The sequence below is a fragment of the Arachis ipaensis genome, chromosome B2, assembly GCF_059453495.1.
Source record: "Arachis ipaensis isolate K30076 ecotype BB chromosome B2, ASM5945349v1, whole genome shotgun sequence".
Taxonomy (NCBI): domain Eukaryota; kingdom Viridiplantae; phylum Streptophyta; class Magnoliopsida; order Fabales; family Fabaceae; genus Arachis; species Arachis ipaensis.
The window spans coordinates 113,387,117-113,409,068 of NC_142437.1; the positions used below are offsets into that span (position 1 = coordinate 113,387,117).

The window sequence follows — 21,952 nt, forward strand, 5'->3', positions numbered from 1 at the left end:
ACAGACTTAACCTAAAGAAATCTGAAATAACTCTAGGGTTTTAACTCATGTGTATCTCTCTATCTTTTTTCTCTCTTAGACTCTTTCAATGACTCTCTCATTTAGCCTTTTACCTCAAGAAATTACAGAAAGATAAATATTGAAAAGTAAATTACAATCTGCAAAACATGAAGGAGATTGACTTAACAACAACCTCTTTGCTATGTGATAAACCATATTTGCTAGCTTCTGATTCAGTTCTTCATTCTGGCGGAATGCTCCTTTGACTAGGAAGCACTGTCCAAGTAGATGAACTTCTTCAGAGAGCTCTTCTCAGAAAATACACCTCAAGAACACTGGTTATCTTTCCTTGACTTCAGAACGGTGAGAAAACCTCTTTTGTATCTCCTTGCATGTTGCTGAGTTGCTCTCTCCTAGGTCAACTCTCGAGCTTTGTGCTTCACCAACTCACCATCTCACTTTTTTCCATTAATCCTCAAAATAGGAATATTGGTTCTAACCTTCTCTTGTTGACCGAAAGCCGTATATGCACAGTAGTGAAGAGCAGCGATCATCTTTCTCATGTAACCCAGAATCAATAGGCAGAACGTTGAAGATGAAGAGAAGAAGATATGATGCATGTTTACAGAAATGGAATTATCTTTTAGCTTCTGACTTCTTGATACAGTTTGATGTGGATGATTAGACTTCAACCTTTTGCTTAACCTTCTCTTTCTTGCTTCTTTGGTGAACAACTTAGGGACTAAGCTTTCTCTTTCTCTTTCTAAGTTCTGACTGAATAGAAAAAAGTGTACGTTGCTTTTGGTGAAGGCAAATTGGAAAGGTTTGAATGAGAGAAGCAATCGGGCTTGGATCGGGTTTGATTTGCTTGGCCCGTCTGATTCTTTTCTACTTTACTCCTTGGAGAATACAGCTTGAGAGGGATAACTTGGGTTTGGATTATATTCACTTACCATTCAACCCATTTTGAATTCCTTGCTTAATTAATTTGGGATTTAAGTGAGTTCTAGTCCGTTTGTGTTTCTGGTTTGATCTCCATTCTATTGGGCTGCTTCTTTCTTTCTTTTGGGCCTGCAACACTTAACCAAATTCAATTAAAACTAATTGGGTAATTACTCCAATAATCTAATGTTTGTCATCATCAATTATGTTAGTTAATTTCTTAGAGAGAGAGAGAGAGGAGTGTCTTATATATTGTTATTGTGTTGTGTATGTATCTCAGACTATGACTTCCTATTTATATAGGTATAATGTTTATTTTTTTAAACTTTATTAAGTTCAGTTCATATTGAGAATTTGAATATTTCATTATAGAAAAATTGAGTCGCCCATTTTATGAAGAAAATCACAAATTATTAAATAGGCATCTATCCATACCAGATATCAGAACACATGGAATCTTATCATGCTATAAGATAAATAATAAATTATTCAAGAATAGCTGATTCTTTTTTATATTATTAATTGTAGAATAATCAAGTTATACTTAGTATCCTATTATAAATAACTATGTTAGATATATATTAAAATTAGTCACTAATATATAATATACATTAAAAATAAATTAAATTATACATATATCTATACAAAAATATATAATTGCTAATTTTAATATACATATAAAATCTTTTCACAATTTGTTGTAACTTTCTACAAATAGATCAGGTAATAAGTATGTTAGAGTCCAATTTCATATTTTCTTCCACATTTCTTCTAGTCAACCTTTCGGCTAAGATCGAACATGTTTAATTTATAAGAGATCAACCATGCTCCTAACTTAAACTTGACACTAATGATTAAAAAAACAAAACTAGTAGTAAAATATTTACCCTTTTCATTGATTCAATGGATTTAGATTACCCTTATCATTGATTCAATGGATTCAGCATCCACATCAAAATTTGTTGTCCATGTGCAATATAATTCACTTTCATAAGACGATTCATATAAGTTGATAAGTTTTGTCATGTCATATGGATTCACAATCTCATATGATCTATTCCTATCAAATTCTTCTGTTTGTATATATCTAGGACTGCTGCTATTTGTAATATTCCACCAACCGTTATTATTATAAAAATATATGTTCTAAAATTTTATTTCGGTGACAACAAACATGAACGAAATAAGTTGTAGTGTCGAATTTTGTTTTTGATATTGCCGTACATTTAAAAAAAGAAAAAAAAATGATCATCTTTTTTTTTGTAATTTTGGACAGTTCAACATCAACTACTATTATCTACCCTAAAATTGATTCCTATAAATCATATTTAGTTTATATTGGATATAATTAATAACTGTTGAAAAAAATAATTTCTTTCATTTTTATGAATATTTTTTTAGATGGCGGCCGTACATGGCTTATGACCTAAACAAGTGATAATTAGAGTGGCCATTGACCAATATTAGTTGGAATCTGGTGATATCAGTTGTGTTCGGAATAATTAAGATTCAAATTAATGTTGTTAGGCCATGTTTGACAAGCATTGGAATTGTGATTGTGGAGTGAAAAAATGGCAAAATGCTAATGGTTGAGATCACCACATACCGTGGGTATGGATATAAATAACTTATATATGGATGGATACGAAGAATATATAGATAACGAAAAATAATGTTGAATAAGTGTATAAAAAGTTTTACAAAAAAAGTCACAAAAAATTTATTTTAAAATGGATACAATTTTTTTTTTTAACAAAATTACATAAATTTTTTTTAAATAATAGAACATAAAGAGAACAAAAAGAAAAATACATAAACAAATCAGCAACAGAATAAAGAGGAGGAAAAAAGAAAAACATAAAACATAAAACATGAGAGAAAAAGAGAAAAAAAAAAGTCTTGTTAATCTATTACTATTGAATTATAAAAACTCTCCCACTCATACTAATTTAATTTTAATAGCAAATCTTAACTCTTAAATTTGTAAAAATTTACTCTTAAAATTTGACTTATTAAAAGTGAAATCTTGTGAATTTATAAGCTAAACCTTAATTAAAATGTGTTTTCGGTTAAAGACAAGACAAAGACCGAAATAAAATTATATAGATAAATTTTTGTTAATGTTACAAGTGTGAGAGTATATGAAGGTAGTTTTACATCAAAGAAAACAAAGAAGAGTAAAAAGTTTATAAGATGAGAGACTCGTTAACTTGACACCTTAAAGTTTTAAGTTTGATGTGATGTCTTATCATTTTATGTTCTCTAACAAAAAAGATTGAGGAGTTTATAAGATAAGAGATTTATTAACTTGGCACCTTAAAGTTTTACGTTGGATGTGGTGTATTTTCATTTTATGTTTTCTCATTTAGTTCATCTCCGAAGTCTTTCCGATGATTAAGAGCTTTCCACGGCACCCCAACAAGTTGGACATTTTCTCTTCTTTGTGAGGCTCAAGCCCAATTTTTTGGGGTGTCTCCTTGCACCCTTGTGTCACTATCCTAATTAGATTTTTAGGGGTTATTGAGAGTGAGAGAGAGAGTAGCCATAAAGTGAGAGAGAAGAAGAAAAAATAGAATTTTTATTTTTGTGCAAAGCAACAGATTTCAAACGATAGTTTCTCATTCATTCGGTCTGAAATTTGAACTGCAGCTTCACTTCATTTTGTTCTTCATTCTAAATGGTAGAGATTTTGATTGGAGATCTACATAGGTAGAAATCTATTTTGAACAGTAGCTCTGTTATTGGGTATTTTTTCATCTTGTTACTCATTTGTCAGTTTTGGTACTTTGGTATTTTGGCTGATTGTATGCACAATTTATGCTTTATTTAATACTCTCTTGTACCTCATATTTGATTATAGCCATTTTCCTGATTTTGGGGACTCGTGGTTTTTACCTCTCACATTGAGGGAGATTTTCACATTAAAATATCTGTGTGCTCTTGTTGTTACTTTAGTTGATATATTTAATTGCTTATAGTTGCTGCCATGTTATGTTGTGAGCGCTTCCATATTGTTCTTGTATTGGATATTTGTATTGTTTTTTTTATTGGGCTCTTTCATATTGGTATCAGAGTTTGTTGGTATTTTTCTGGGTTTGATTCTGTGAACAATAGAGATTAATACTAATATTAGTAGGATGATCACTTTTAATGGCCCTAATTATGATTTGTGAAAGTCGAAGATGGAAGATCTGCTTTATGTTAAGAATTTTCATCAACCAATTTTTGGTACAAAGAAGCCTAATAATAAATCTGATGATGATTGGATTTTGATACATAGACAAGTTTGTGGATATATTAGGTAGTGAGTTGACGATAATGTGTTGAACCATATTATCGGAGAGACACATGCTCGGACCCTTTGGATTCAACTTGCATAGTTGTATCCTTGAAAAATTGGGAATAATAAGATGTTATTAATTAAACAGTTGTTAGATTTGAAATATACAAATGAGATATCAATGACATATTACTTAAATAACTTCCAAGAAATCATGAATCAGTTATTTTTCATGTGTATCAAGTTTGAGGAAGATGTTCAAGAATTGTTACTTCTTGGCTCTTTACCAGATTTGTGAGACATTCTCAACATTTTATTGTCTAATTCTACTCCTGAGGGTGTAATCTCTATGAATCTAGTCAAGAACAATGTTTTGAATAAAAAAATGAGAAGAAAGTCACAAGATATATCAGCTACACATTTAGATGTTTTGGTTTTTGAGTCTAGGAAGAGAAACAAAAGTCGAAGTCCTAAAAGTAGAGAACAAAGTAAAAGCAAATCTCGAGGAAGGTATAAAAATATTGAATGTTATCATTATGGTCATAAGGGGCATGTGAAAAAAATTTTTGACAGTTAAAAAAGGAGAAAGTCAAGGCAAGTAAAGACAATAGCACAAATAAAGATAATAGTAGTAATGAAGACAAGGTCAATGTAACTCATGATTTTTTTTCTTGTTGAGGAGTTTGAATCTGTTAACTTTGTTGATAATAGCACTAATTGGTGATTGACAGTGATGTTTCTATTCATATTACATCTAGCAGAGATTTGTTTACGTCTTATACTCTTGGTAATTTTTGCTGATGTGAAAATGGATCATCAAGGCATTCCAAAGTGTGTCGGTGTTGGACATGTAAAAAATATAAAAAAATAAAAATAAAAATAAAAATAAAATAACATTATAACAGAACTATAATCAACTCAGAAAACGAATAAAAAATTTAATAATAACAAAATTATTAAAACAAATATTGTAAATAAGATAAACAAATCAACTAATTTTCAAGAACATCATTTTTTACTCAAAAACAAAAATTTTTCGGTTTAACAAAATATTTAAGAACTCCAAATGTACAATAAGCTTCCCAAATTGAAACCATAAGATAAAGATCGCGATGAATCATGAACACTCAAATCTAATAAGATTTAACATGGTGAGTGGCAAAGACAAAGACGAGAAGGAGAAGAAAAAGACACACTGCGAGTAGAAGACGACAAAGATGCGATGGAAAAAGAGGAGAAGATGAAGATGCGACGCCAGGACAGACGAGAAAAATGCGACGTTAGGAGGAAGAGGAGAAGATGATAGCGGCGTTGCGAAGAGAAGAAGAAGCCTTTGGCAACAACAGCGTTTGGAGACGTTCGAGGCGTCGCGACGGTAGCGACTGAGAGATGAGTGTGCGACAACGGTGGTAAAGAGAAGAGTGTGGCGATGATAGAAGCTCAGAAAAAAACGATCGAGTTTATGAGTTCTTTGTTTTTAGTAATTAGAGCTTTTGATTGATTTGGGGTAATTTGGAGCTTTAGAATTGGCCCTGACCCAACTCTTATTTTAGGGGTCTGTTTAGGGTTTGGGCTTTTATATATATATATATATAGGACCATGGGCTAAAAAAAATTAAAGGGCTTAGGGTCAATTCTAAGGTGAAAATTTGGGAGGACAATTGGATATTAAAAATGAATAAATTACAGGAATATAGAAAGCTTGAAGTTGAGTATGTCAAAGATTTGTTAAAGGAGGGAGAAGGGTGAAATTTAGGTAAGCTCACTACTTGGTTCAGACAAGAAGATATAGAAAAAATTATAGAACCCTAGTTAGTATTATCGATAGAGAAAAAGACACATTGCGAGTAGAAGACGACAAAGATGCGATGGAAAAAGAGGAGAAGATGAAGATGCGAGGTCGGGACAGACGAGAAAAATGCGACGTTGGGAGGAAGAGGAGAAGATGATAGCGGCGTTGCGAAGAGAAGAAGAAGCCTTTAGCAACAACAGCGTCTGAAGATGTTCGAGGCATCGCAACGGTAGCGACTGAGAGATGAGTGTGCGGCAACGGTGGTAGAGAGAAGAGTGTGGCGATGATAGAGGCTCAGAAAAGAGCGATCGAGTTTATGATTAGGGTTCTTTGTATATATATATATATATATATATATATAGGGCCATGGGCTTAAAAAAATTAAAGAGTTTAGGGTCAATTCTAAGGTGAAAATTTGGAGGACAATTGGATATTAAAAATGAATAAATTATAGGGATGTAGAAAGCTTGAAGTTGAGTATGTCAAAGATTTGTTAAAGAAGGGAGAAGGGTGAAATTTAGATAAGTTCACTACTTGGTTCAGGCAAGAAGATATAGAAAAAATTATGAGAACCCCGTTAGTATTATCGACAGGAAAGATAGATTTATCTAGCCTTGTACATTTGAAGGTTGTTATTCTGTTAGGTCAGGGTATAAGGTGGCGAGAAAAAAAAATTTAAGGGTTGGAGTAGGGAGCCCTTTGCCAAGTGAGGATATTAAGAATTTATTTTAGAAAATATGAGGATATCAGATACAAAAAAAATTAAGATGTTTTAATGGAAAGCTACCCACAACATAGTGCCGGTGTATGCTAATTTGCATAAGAAAAAAATTACTAACAATTTTATGTGTCTCATTTGTTTGTAAGAACCAGAGACAATAGAACATGCAATGTTATTATGTCCATGGACTAGGGCACCATAGTTTGGATTCCAAATTCAATATAGTCCAACGCCACAAACAATTACAAGTTTCGGTACATAAATGCTTAAACAGATAAGAAGAATTAGAAAAGAGGGGAGAAAGTCAAAATATGCTCATCAGTAAACTAGCTTCCCTAACATGAAAAATATGAAAATCAAGGAATCAAGTAATTCATCAAAATGTCAGCATCAATCTAAAGACAACTATAAAGAGAACCAGATTTATGGAATAGGACTTCACAGGTAAGGAAGAGTAGCAAAAAGTTGAATCACATAGGACTAAAAGGGACAGGGTTAGGAGGATTATCTGGAGACCACCACCATTGAACTGGGTCAAGATTAATATTGATGCGGCATACAAAAAGAGTTCTGGAAGTGGAGCAATATTAGTAGTAGTTAAAGATCATAGGGGGAAGATGATTACAGGTTCTGTAATGAGGGTCAAGGCTAGTTCAGCACTAGTAGCAGAGGCAATGGTAGTTAGGAATGCTCTGATAATATCAAAAATTTTGCAAATGGAGAATGTAATCTTTGAAACTGATTCACTTACCATAACACAAGTTGTTAAATCCAGAGGTAATATAGGTGAAATACAACCTATACTCCAGGACATTAAAATGCTGATGGAGAATTCTGATAAATGTGGTCTGACATGGGTACCCAAAAAAGATAATGTCTTAGCCCATTTCATAGCAAAATTAGCTGCAACGAATAATCTAGGGTCTCGATAGAATGATTTTGAACAGAGAGACAATAAGACCAATTCGAAGTTATGAAGAGCATATCACAAGCATAAATGCAGACAATTTGGACATTGAAGCTGACAGAAGGGGTGATAGTGAAGAAGGAAGCCATGACCCAATTAGGAGAGGAAGGAACAACAATCAAAATTTACAGCGGTGTGACGTCAGATCTTATGCTGAGACTCAAAACAACATGCAGCAGTATCAACCTTAAGAATCGTCAATGGTGGGCAAGCTTAACGGAAATGGAGGAGAGAGAATTCTGCAAGATGGAGTAGATTAGAGGGTCATGAGTATCGGCAACGAGGGAAGGCAATTGTGGGTGAAAAACACTGGCGCAGACAACAAGAGTACTCATCGGCAACATCAGGAAGACGGCGGTCAATTTTGCATGCCAAGAAGTGTAGCAGAAATTGAAGCAAACCCAGCAAACCTGATTAGAGATAAGTCAGGAATTCTATGCCATGGCCAGGATGGCATCGTAGCAAGTGACAATGAAAAAAACATGGTGATGTTTTCCAACGACAATGGCGGTTCACACTACGGCAACGCACAGAGGCAATAGACACGGTGATGACGAGGTATAAGAGCTGCGTCTTCTTCGCATGAGGGAGGCAACATTGCAGTGTTGATTTATTGGAAGTTTTAACCATGGAAATGGAACGGAGCTGCAGCCTGTAGATTTGGGAAAGAAGGAAGATCAAGTTCAGGTCGAGTTGGGATATGAGTGTTGTTGGTCTGGGTCTTTTTGGGCACCAGACACTGACAAAAAAAATTATATGTATGATTTGTGTTTTATTTGAGACTCTTGTATTTCATATTTGATTATAGTGGAACTATTTTTTTAATTTTGGTGATTTATAATTTACTTCTCACAGTAAAGAGGTTTTCTACGTTAACTATCGATATGTTCTTGTTGTTACTTTAATTAATATATTTACTTGTTTATAATTATTGTCATATTATATTATATTGTGAATGTTTTCATATTATTTTTGTATTAGATATTTATGTTATTTTTGCTACTGTATTATTTCGATTTTATTATTAGGGTAACATTATGATGTTGAAAAAAAAATTTTTCAGTTAGTGCTAAAAGTATGTATTATAAGAAAAAGAACAACACGTGTCTATGTTGTTGGTAAAGTCCTAGACAATTCTACAGTGTGGCAGAGAGTACTATATGAGATAATTAATTAGATAATCTCAACTCATGCGTTAATGAAGATGATCATGATTTTGGGGTTTTTTTTATGGTCCAGCAACAATTTAGTAAATAATGGGCTTACACTAAGGTTTGGATTTTTTGGTTGTAATATTGAACAAAGATGAAGTGATTAAAATATATGATGGGTTGTATTAAGAATGGAGTTATAAAAAAAAAAAATTTTAAACATATATTTAAAAATTTTTACTGGACTAATTTTTTTTGTCAGTTTGATATAGTATGCAGTTATTTTTTTTATTGAGAAAAATGGTAATTGTTAATTTAGTTATTGGAATTGTTATGACAAAAAAAATTAAAATTGTAAAAAATAATTTATTACTATTAAATGTGTGTTTAGATTGAAGTTTATAAATGAAAAGTTGCATAAAATTAATTTTGATTAAAAATAAGCTGAAATTAGCATAGTTTATGTTTGTCAAGTTTTTATATTAAAATAAATTATAATAAACTAAGAAGCCATTTAGATTATATTATTTAAAATTATTTTTAAATAAAAAATTATTAAAAATATAAATTTAAATAGTTATTTGAATTAATCACATTTGTAATAAAAATTAATATTTATTTAGTGAATTAAAATTAGCATAAGAAATTGACAAAATGTTATAAATATTATTTTAATATGATTCTATTGTTAGTTAAAGTTAGTTTTTTTATTTAAAAATAAAAAAATTAAAATTTGTAATTTTTTAAATTTAAAAGTATTGATAATTAACGTTGTAGAATAAATTTTAAAATAAGTAATTTTAATTAAAAAAATATACTCCTAAAATTTAAGGGTTATTATTTATTGAGTATTATTAGTAGAAAATTATAAAATTCAAATAAACAAACATAGCAGAATAATTTTAGAATTTGAAATTATTAAAGATTTGAAAATAGATAATTTTAAATTTCAATTTTTTTTAATTTTAGATTTTAGAATTTAAAATTATTAAATGTTTGAGAATAAATAATTTTAAATTTTATATTTTATTTAATTTTAAAAGTATTGAAAATTAAAGTTGCAGAATAAATATTATAAGTAATTTTACTATTTCTAAATTTATTTCGAGAGTATACGTTGAGAATAAATAATTTTGAATTTTATATTTCCTAAATTTCATATTTACTAAAATAAAAATTTCGTATACGTTGAGAATAAAATTAAATACACTAATACGTAATGATATTTAAGTGTGTCGGAAGTGTATCCAAAAAGAAATTCATTTTTTTATTAAGTTTGACACATGTTATCACGTATATTTCAATTTTTTAAATTTAAACTTCTCATTTCTTAAAATAGTACGTTTGTTTAACTTGATTAATTAAAATTACTTATAATATTTATTCTGCAACTTTAATTTCCAATATTTTTAAAATTAAATAAAATATGAAATTCAAAATTATTTATTCTCAAACATTTAATAATTTCAAATTATAAAATTTAAAATTAAAAAAATTAAAATTTAAAATTAAAATCTTTAATTTCAAATTCTAAAATTATTCTGCTATGTTTGTTTATTTGAATTTTATAATTTTCTACTAATAATACTCAATAAATAACCCTTAAATTTTAGGAGTATATTATTTTAATTAAAATTACTTATTTTAAAATTTATTCTACAAGGTTAATTATCAATACTTTTAAACTTTTTTAATTAATTATCTTATATAATACTCTTTGATATACTGTAAAATTGTCTAGGACTTTACCAACAATATAAATACGTATTGTTCTTTTTCTTATGACACATACTTTCAGTACCAATTGAAAAAATTTTCTTTCAGCACCATAATATTACCCTTATTGTTATGGTTAGTTGAAATTGTCTTAATGAGATTATTACTTAGTTGTATTTCGGGGTAGCATAAATAATTAGAACACTAAATAATTGTGATAAATTGCTTTGCTGTTGATAATTTGATATCGATAAACTAATGAGTAATGCTAGGTAACTAATAACATTTTTGAATAATATAAATAACTGTTAATTAAATCAAAATATATTATATCTCTAAATTATTTATCTAAATTTTAATATTAGAATAATTATTCACACACCTAATAAAATAAACATCTAATATATTTATCGTTCATATTTTTATTATCTACCTATACTTTTCCTAAAACAAAGTGTGTGATAATGATATTAACTAAACGAGATACTTATGTTTAATGACTTTGTATATATATATATATATATATATATAGTAAATGTTTAAGTCAACTATTTTAATAAATATACAACTACATGGTTAATAAAAATTAAAATATTTTAACATTAATAATGCACCTAACTCTTTAATTTCTAAGGCTGTATTTAATTTTAAAAACAGAATAAAATTTAATATTAAGAACATAATTTAAAAAATAAAAATATAAAAATTAGTATTTTTATTTAATAATAATTGAATATAAAATAAAATAAATAATAAAAAATTTAATTTATCTTAATTTTTTCTTTCACACAATTTAAAGAGAAAAATAAGATAACAAAAAATATAATTATAAAAATTAAAAAATAAATTATATTTTCACTCATTATTTCTATTTTTTTATTAAAAAATATAAATATATTAATTTAATATTTTAAAATATAATATTTTTATCTATATTTTATTTATCAAATACGATGTTGTATATTTTATTCGTGAACGACGCAACATAAGAGAAAAAAAGAAAGGCGAATTCTTCTGTGTAGAAGGGGTGATGGCTTCTACACATGTAGATGTGTGCTGGTAAACGAAGAAGATGACAAGTGTCTTTTTTTTTTTTTTGTAGGGAACAGGAAATGACAGATCAGGCGCATATACAGAGAGGATGCAGGAAAAAATCACGTGATGAGTTTCAAGATTTTGTTGGTTAATTATTTTATTATCATTAATGAGTATTAACATAATCCTGGCCTGTAAGTTGGATTTTATTTTCTTTTTAGATAAAGGTATGTATTTTTGTTTAAGGTAAAAAAAGGTTTTTATTTGTCATATATTCATTGTTAATAAACGAATAAATATATTGTTTATTGTTGTAATCTTTTTTTCTTAAAGAAAAAAAATCCAAAACCCAGCACCACCGAGTATTGTAGGTATCTCCCCAATACAGTAGCATCTCGTATATGAACTAAAAATTGACTATATAAATTCAAGTGAATATTTGTATTTGCTAACAATAATAATATTTGTATGAATAATATTTTTTATAATTATAATATTAGAATATTATTATAATAATATAATATTTTTTTATAATTGTTTCTATATTATTAAATAAATAAATATTAGATCCATAGAAATAATTTTAACATTATTTAATGAACTTGAATTGATCTAATAGTTAATTCACTAGCCACTAGTCTATTTAAGTAAATATAAAAAATTTAAATTTTATTTTATACATACAGTAATTTATTATGTAACTACATTTTTTTTAAACACAATTTAAGGTATTTTTATCTTTTAAGTTAAGCTTGAATTGGATATTTTAGAACATTAGAATTAATCTTTAAAAGAGGTATTATTATTTTACTAAATTCAAATACAAATCTTATTCTTTAAAACAATCAAATAACTCTAATTCTAGAATAATGAGTATTTTTGTCTTTTCATTGATTTTAACATTTTCATGTTGTTTTGTCCTTTTTTTTTTTTTTTTTGAGATAAACAACAGGGCATAAAAAATATAGATTACACATTAGTCACTACTTTAAAAAATATGATTCTAACCATATCTGCAAATAAGTTAAGAAAAATACAAGAAGGTAGAAAAAAAATATATGACAATTATATACCAATATTTACTTTTAAAAAATTCATTTCAATACGTAAATTATGCAATATATGATTTCATCAATAGTATTACTTTTTGATTCTGTTTATTTTATCTCCAATTGAGATTGAATATTTTATTATTATTATTATTTTCAGATTCAATAATATAGAAATAATTATAAAAAAATATGAGTTATCCTACGTATACATTAAAATCAGTCACTAAAATTAGTCACCAGTATAAAATACATGTTAAAATATAAATACACATTGAAAATAAATTAAACTACATGTATTTATATATAAATATATTAGTAACTAATTTTGGTGACAAATAATATTTTCCAATGGAAAAGTCTAGGGGGCCAGTAATTTTATTGAATTTTGGCCAGCATGTAACCAACAGAAAAAGATGAGTCATTAGATGAAATCTCACACTAATCTCATACCATTAAATCATCATTGATGGCTATTTGATGGCTACCAATCACAAAAGTTATTAGTCCCTAGCATTGCTCATTTCCAAAAAATATTATATCATTATAATAATATTCTAATATTTTAATTATTAGAAATATTATTCATACTGAATTTATATAGTTCAATTTTTAGTTCATATAGATTTTGGATTTTTTTTTTTAAATATTACAACAATAAGCAATATATTTATTCGTTTATTAAAAACAATGAGTATATATACGACAAATAGAAACCTTTTTTTGCCTTAAACAAAAATGCATACCTTTATCTAAAAAGAAAATAAAATCCAACTTACAGGCTACGATTAGTCGATTATGTTAACACTCATTAGTGATAATAAAATAATTAATTAGCAAAATCTTGAAACTCATCACGTGAGCTTCTCTGCATTCTCCCAGTATATGTGCTACAAAAAGAGCCAGACCTGTCATATCTGTTTCCCAACGAAACACTTGTCATGTTTTCTATTTGCCAACACACATCTACGTGTGTAGAAGCCATCACCCCTTCTACATAGAAGAATTCGCCAAAAAGAAATATAGAAAGACATTTTAAACAAACATGTAGATGTAGGTCTTGTAGACCATAAAGAGTTAAAGACTTCAAAACAAATTTGGTAAACCATAAAGTTCAAGATAAGTAGTACATTTACGGTGCTGATAAGCCGTCGCTTTCAATTTTATATATCACATCGTTTTGCGATTTTGCTCTCTTATATATGATAGATTTCTTCTGCTTCTGGTCACCAAAAAATATATAGCCACCAAAAATATGATAAATTTCTTCTTAATTTATTACGTCAGACTATTTGAATCTTTTAGTTTACTGGTGCTCCCAATCATGTGCAAAAGTCTAATTAATCTGAGAGGCTATTATTTTATCAAATTTATAAATAAATTTATTTATAATTAAAATTTTAATTCATTCTCAAACTATTCTTATAATAATCTACAAAATATGAATACTGACACGATATAAAATACGAAAAACGTAAATATACGAATTTTAATTTTTTATAAGACACAGAAATACTATATATATATAAAAAATAAAATATTTTTTAAATAAATTATAATAATATTTTAATATTTTTTAATTATATAAAATATTTAAAATAATTTTTTACGTTAATAATAATATATATTATTTATAAATTTATTTTAAAAATATGGTTTAAATATATATATATATATATATATATATATATATATATTTTAAAAATATAAAAAAATAAATATTCTTTACTTATTAGAAGGAAAATTAGGAAAATAGTCTAAGATTTCCAATTTTTTTAATTTATTCATGAACTAAATAAAAAATGTGTTAAAAAAAAACCTTACAAGATTATTAGATTAAACATATTATCTTTTAGTATGTTATTAATTTAATATTGTGAAATATATATTAAAATTGAATGTTATACAACAATTAACTAAACTAATTAATAGTGTAATCACCATAGTAAATTAAAATTAACCAAGAGCTAATATATATTAAACTTGAATGAAATCAAATATTATTATTTGGGATCATCAACGGAGAGCCAATTCAAGAAGTAAAGGTTTCAACCTAGTCCTCCAAAAATTTCCACCTCCCACTTTTTTCTCTTTTCTTTTGACCTCAATAACCACCAATTCATTCATTAATCTATAAATCCTAACAGCAATTACATAATTACCATCTAACCCTTCCAACCTCACACCTTCACAAGCATTTTCGTCTTTTTCCACTCTCACCCTTTCCATCTTAGCCCCCATTATTTTCACCCTCTTCAATATACTTTCCGGTTCCTCTTTAGAAACAAACCGCTCCACGCAATTCAAATACTCCGAGTGGGTCAGCAAACCCGAAATGTCAAACCCGGATGAGAAAGAAATCAAATCAAATGCGTTCAAATCCTTCAGCATCACATGATCCTCATCTAACTCGGGCACCACTCGGGTCGGGTACTTGTATCCGCCCTGACAAAACCATGGATCCTTCAAAATCTCGTCAATAGTAATTCTCGTCTCTGGATTCCTATCTAACAACCTGGAGACCAAGTGTTTAAAATCACAAGAGACCCACTTAGGATACCGAAACTGCCCTCGATAAATCTTTCGGTACAAAAGGGTAATATTGTAATCATTGAAGGGTAAATACCCCGCAACAATAGTGAATAAAATAACACCACATGACCAAATATCAACACTTCCTCCGCGGTAGCCTTTTTTCGCGAGAATCTCAGGTGCCACGTAAGCAGGAGTACCGCAAATCGTGTGTAACAAACCGTCTGGCCCGAACTGACTCCGACCCGCACTCAGCCCGAAATCCGTCACCTTCAGGTCCATATTCTCGTCGACGAGGAGGTTCTCAAGCTTGAGGTCGCGGTGGAAGACGCCGTGAGAGTGGCAGTACGCGACGGCGGAGATCAGCTGCTGGAAGTATCTTCTGGCGAGATTCTCCGTCATCCTTCCGGCGGAGGAGACACGGCGCAGAAGCTCGCCACCGGCGGCGTACTCCATGACGTAGTAAATCTTCGCCTTCGTGGCAAGTACCTCAAAGAGCCTCACGGTGTGCGGGTGGTGCATCCGGCGCATGATAGAAATTTCGCGCTCGATTTGCGCCGCGTAACCGTCTATAGTGCTGAGCTGGCGCTTGCTAACGGCCTTAACCGCCACGCTCTCGCCAGTATCGACACGCCGAGCGTGGTACACCTTTGCTGACGCGCCTACTCCAGCCAATTCCAGAATCTCATATTTGCCGAACAAAACGACGCCTTTTGACGCAGATGCCTCCGTGAACGTGTCATTTTGTGTCCCCGGCATGTTTATTTTTAAAGAAGAAAAGATGAAATTAAGATGAGAAAAATGAAAGAAATAATAATAATAAGAAAAATAATAATAGGGTTGATGAGAATTTAGAGATTGATAATCGTGGAAGTGAATGTTGGGTTATGTGTGAAGCAAAGCTAAGGTTTCTTTGCTTACAAGTATTATTATTGTCACTAATGCTTAAGAGATGGTGAGAAATTAAGGGAGAGAAGCAAGAAGCCATGAACTGTTTGGTGAAGAATTTGACGGTAGAGTGGTGTGTGGGTGCATGGTATATATGTACGAATGAATTGGTGATGCTGCTGATGAAATAATTTATATGACAGCTCTATTAGATACACAACAAAAAATCTGAATAACGTGAATCATGAACTGATTTTTTGGCCCACCGGTAAAAAAAAAGTTCATTCAAATTAAATAATAAAAAAATTTTTTATCTTACTTTTTTAAATTTTAACTATCTACTGCTGTTATTGATTTTAAAATTTTAAATTGTTAATTTTTAAATTTTAAAATTTATTAATAATTATTTAATTAATTAAAAATTTTAATTTTAATTTTAATTTTATTTTTCTTATCATTGTCCATATTGTTGGCTATATATTATTTACCTATATTTTTTCTTTATCTGAATGATTAATTTTTAATTGGAAAAATAATGAGAAGGGAACATGTGAGTGGTCCTGCATGTAGTGAAAGTGATAAGGGCATGGTAAACTATATTTATGAGGAAGATTCTAGTAAGAACAAGAATTATAAAACATCGTCCTTGTTTGAATTATATATATTTCTTTTACCGTAAGTCAATATAGCATTGTATGTACGGAGGATTTTCGAAATGGCAGGCGTACACGGCTTAAATATCTTAAATTGGTGATTAGATTAGATTTGCCAATTAATATCAATTGAAGATTATTGTTGACATGGCTTTCATTTGAATCATTTGGAATTTTAATTTGTTCAGACATACATAAGCCAGATTCTAATTAATGTTGTTATACATTGGGCTATGCATTGTGTGCCGTGAAAAACATGGAACGATGTAAAGAGGGGAACGTGTAGGGTCAGAGTTTGTGTCTGAGTGAGAGAGGACATAGGAGGGACTAAACGCCTAAACTGAACCTATGGTGAAGATAGGAGAAGTCATGCAACTGCAATCTTATATTGTCTTTCTCTCTATACCAGACTCAGGTCCAATAATTAGGATATGGATATGGATATAGATTCAACTTATCAGCAATAAACATCCCACAGGATTCATCATGTGTGTGGTCTAATAGTTTATTTATCCAAGTGTTGAGAATTCGAATAGCGTCTTATTTATTAATTAGTGACGAATTAATTTTTGACCTATTAGATTAGGTAATACAATAAAAATTCCAAAAACAAAAATGATAAGTATTATAGTAATTTTTTAACAAAATTTTAATTGATTCCAATTAAATTGTTAGTTGATCAAACTTTTATAATTTTTAATTAAAAAATGTTAGATGATGAATATTTTTTTATATTTATTTTATATTTGAGTTATCATCTAATAATTATTAATTTTTTTATTAAAAATATTGACTTCTTTAGTATTTTTCTTCTCGATTGTTCTAATTCGGGTGGATTAAGGGCAAATCATGAAAGGAGTAGAAATCAAGATCGCGAATACTTTGTTGATATATTTAAAGATATAAGTATTTATATACTTTATCCTATCTATTAATTTAAATTTTTAGGAGATATTATTTTATAAAAAAAAATTACAATAATATATATATATTTTTTAAGGAAAAGTCTAGGAGACCAGCAATTTTATTGAATTTTGGCCAGCATGTAACCAACAAAAAAAGGTAAACCATTGGATGAAATCTCATACCAATCTCACACCATTAAATCATCATTGATGGCTATTTGATGACTACTAATCACAACAGTTGCTGGCCCCTAGCATTGCTTTTTTTTTAATTTTATAAAAAGTAATTGCAATAATATTTGTTTCCACCATTAATATTTTTACCCAAATATATATCAAATGGGATCCACAGTTTAACAAAATTTAATTCTAGGGTAAACTGTTAAAAACAGATCTTTTAATTAGCTAAACTCGAGTTCTTATATTATTGTACAGTTTCAATATCTAGGATAATAGTACTTCGGATACTGCTGTATATAATTAAAAAGGTTCCTAATTTATAATTAACCATTGTCCCTCCCAAAGTTTTTGAATTATTATCTGTTTTTTATTTTAATTACTATAAATAATAAATATAAATAAATTGACGAATTACTAACGAATTATAATTTAAATGGTATAATTTTTTTATCTTTATTTAAAAATTTTAAATTTGAGTCTCACTCTTCACTTTAGAAAAAATATTTTTGATGAATTGCTTGTAATAACGATGAAGTAAATAAAAGGAGAACATAATGGGGTAGAGAATTAATAAAAAGGATCGGAAGCAATAATAATCCAGCTGGTACAGTATATGTTTGGATGGATGTGTCATGTGGTTACACGTTACAATAATTATAGGACTTTGATTTACATTAGGACATAACAAAAATCTTGATATATAAGTGTCATGAATTATCAGATACGTACTACATTGTCACATGGAGATTCATTGGCTCATTATAGCAACCCCACAAAAAATTAGAAAATGAAAGAGAATTATTGATGCCCGAGAGAAACAAATAATGAAAATGACAAAAAATGAGAAATCCTCAATTTTTTCTCAATATATTTATTATTATATTTCATCATGCTAAGAAACTTAATTCAGTCAGATTAGAATAGTTTAGCTGGACTGTGCAGTATATTGCAGAAGTGGCATCCTGCATAAGATGAATCTAAAGAGAAGAGAAGACAATATCTTGTTATGCAAGAAACTGTAGGAGTGAAAATTTCATTAGTGTATATTAGTGAACTTATACATGAGTTTTCTATATATTAGAAGACTGTGAATAAAGTCTTTTTATACTAAATATCTTGATGACTTAGGTTACATTTGGAAGAAAAATTGAGAGCGATTGAATTAAATTTTTATATTGTATTTAATGTAAAATGTATTGAATTGAATTATATCTCAATATCGTGTTTAGTTTAAAATAATTATGGAGATTTAGGTGTAGATTTAGAATTTAAAAAATTAAATAAGAGTATTTTTTTAAAAAAAGTTATAAATGTTTCGGTCTCCATCTCTAAGACTGTGTTGTTTACAAACACATGACACTAAGATAGAGATACAAAAACACAAAATTGTGTTTGACAGATGAGACATAAATAGAGATATTGTGTTTAGAAACATTGAATTAGTATATTTTATGTTCATCCTAATAGAAAGAACAAAGAAACACTAACAAAAAATACTACACCAAATTGCATAATATATATATGTGTGTTTACCCATATCCCCCTCAAATACAGAGTGATGTTAGGAACCACTATGAGTTTGATTTTCAACTTTTCGAAAGGAAGAGTAGACAGGGACTTGGTTAAAATATCAACAATTTGTGAATTTGCTGGTATATGCACACAATGAAGCTGTCCTTTTGGAGGAACTTGGTTAAAATATCAACAATTTGTGAGTTTGCTGGTATATGCACACAATGAAGCTGTCCTTTTGGAGACTCTATCTTGAATAGAATAGAGGTCAATTTCGAAATATTTACTTCGATTATGAAAGACTGGATTATCAGCGAGCAGCACTTGAGTTGTTACAAAAAATTATAGGAGCAATTAATTTGGATACTCCAATTAGTTTTTATATTTTTGTTTTAAGGGCAAAATCATCAAAACATTATTATTTTTTGTAAAAATGATGATTTTAAAACTGTTTCTAACCTTAAAAATAAAATTAATAAAACAAAAAGTTGAAACGATTTTAATTTTGACCAATAATCTTAAAAATAAAAAAAATACTTAACCCGAAATAATTATATTACTTATTACTAGCTGTTATTATTATTATTTGAGTATGAGAATTTTGCAATTACAATTTTTTTCAACAAGGGATCGGATAATTTTGTTATACTTGTCAATAATATTTATAAATAATAATAATAATATAATATTTATATTTGAATTCTGTCTTCGTATATATAGTTATTTTTTAATCAATAATAAAATTTTAAATAAAATTTCGATTCATAACAGATTAATTATTGACTTATAAAAAATATCATGAAAAAATAAATATAATAATTCATAGAAATAGGATAAGATAGACTAATCAATTACAAATTAAAAATGAAATTGTTTCATTCTATTTTTCTTTTATCATATATGTTATTCTACCTACAGTTAAAATTAAATGGTCAAATTAAAATATGTTATATAAACATAAAATAAGAAATGATGAGACATTTTATGTATGTAAAATTGCAACCACATATATATATGGAATACCAGCTATCACAATTCACAAGTTGTTGGACACATCTGGTTTTGATTTAGACCGTACGTAACTACTTATATATGAGAACAAATTAAACTTGGAATCTTTCTTATTAATCAGAAACATTTTCTATCTCTACAAAACTTGCTTAATTAAATCACTATTGTAAGAATATTATAGTGCGTGTCAAAAGACATACGGTGGTCCATAGCTATAGCCTATAGCCTCCATGTGGACGCATAAATTTTTTAATAATTCAAAGAAAGGAATCCAATGCAGTGAGTGGCACATCGATTCAAGAAATGTATACATAATTTAATTTGTTCAATCGTTTTTCTCTAATTGAACATAAATTACCGATATCGGAAAATTTTGATATATGAATTTTTTTCTAATTAAATTTCAGTTAAGCAATTTCTTTTTTTTTTTTTACCAAAGATAGGAGATTCGAACCCGCAACCTCTTAATTGAGTATGGAGAGACTATGCCATTTGAGCTATTACTCATTGACTCAGTTAAGTAATCTCTTACTCAATATTAAAATACATAATTTTACGCTTCAATAATAATAACATAGATTTATAAATTATTCGAACAAGATATTTAAACAGACCACTTTTTTTTAAATTTAAAATGAAAGAAAAAATATATAAAAAATTATATCTTCAATACTTTTTTATATAAGAAATTTTTTTTTGGTTTATGTAAATTTTTGTTTTATTTTCTTTCTCTTTTTATATATGTAGATCAATCAATAAAAATTAAATTTCAAATATTTAGATCATAGAAATTTTGATATATCATGTTATTAAATTATTTTTTAAATTTAAACGAATAGAAAAAAACACTTGAATATCTCTATTAGAATAGTATTTATAAATAAGAAAAATAAATACATAAATAAATAAAAGAAGATCGAATATAAAAAATTAAATTGAGAATCACAGAGAAATAATAATAAATAATGAATGTACGTTGCAATTGAAAACTTGACCACATTCAACTTGTATACGTAGCAATCCTAAAATAATATTTAGAATTAAATTAAATGCTGCATATTAGTTTAAAAATATGTTCTAATCTATCAAGTCGTTCTTTAATTTCCAGTGTATTCAATGAAATTCAATTCACAAATGGAGACAGTGCACATTTTATCCGAGTCACCATCACGGATATTATATATTAATTTTTTCTTAGAAATTTTATTCTGTCATATAATTATGATTAAAAATGAGTTATATATGGTTCTAGAATCTTGATACGTTAAAGGAAGCCAATTCAAGTGGATATAGAATATATAGCATAGATGAGAGCTTTTCAGCAAATATTTCTTTTGAATACTGTGATGAGATTCTTCAGATTTGGATATAATATTGAGCTTATTGACAAAAGAATAATGTCACAATAATTTATTAATGCAGATATATAATATATAATGAGAAATGTTAGGGCCAGCAACTTTTGTGATTTGTAGCCATCAAATAGTCATCAATGATGATTTTAATGGTGTGAGATTGGTGTGAGATTTTATCCAATGACTCACTTTTCTTTGCTGGTTACATGCTGGCCAGAAATTAATAAAGTTGCTGGTCCCTTAGACTTTTCCATATATAAATT

The 21,952-nt window shown here is 28.4% G+C and overlaps 1 pseudogene across 1 annotated transcript; it reads right to left on the minus strand.

The window, feature by feature from the left end:
* Nucleotides 1-14,603: 14,603 nt before the first annotated feature.
* On the minus strand, nt 14,604-16,231 carry LOC107625859 (CBL-interacting serine/threonine-protein kinase 11 pseudogene; annotated as a pseudogene). The gene has a single exon (XR_015904890.1). The product of XR_015904890.1 is annotated as a CBL-interacting serine/threonine-protein kinase 11 pseudogene (transcript).
* Between the last annotated feature and the right edge of the window lie 5,721 nt (nt 16,232-21,952).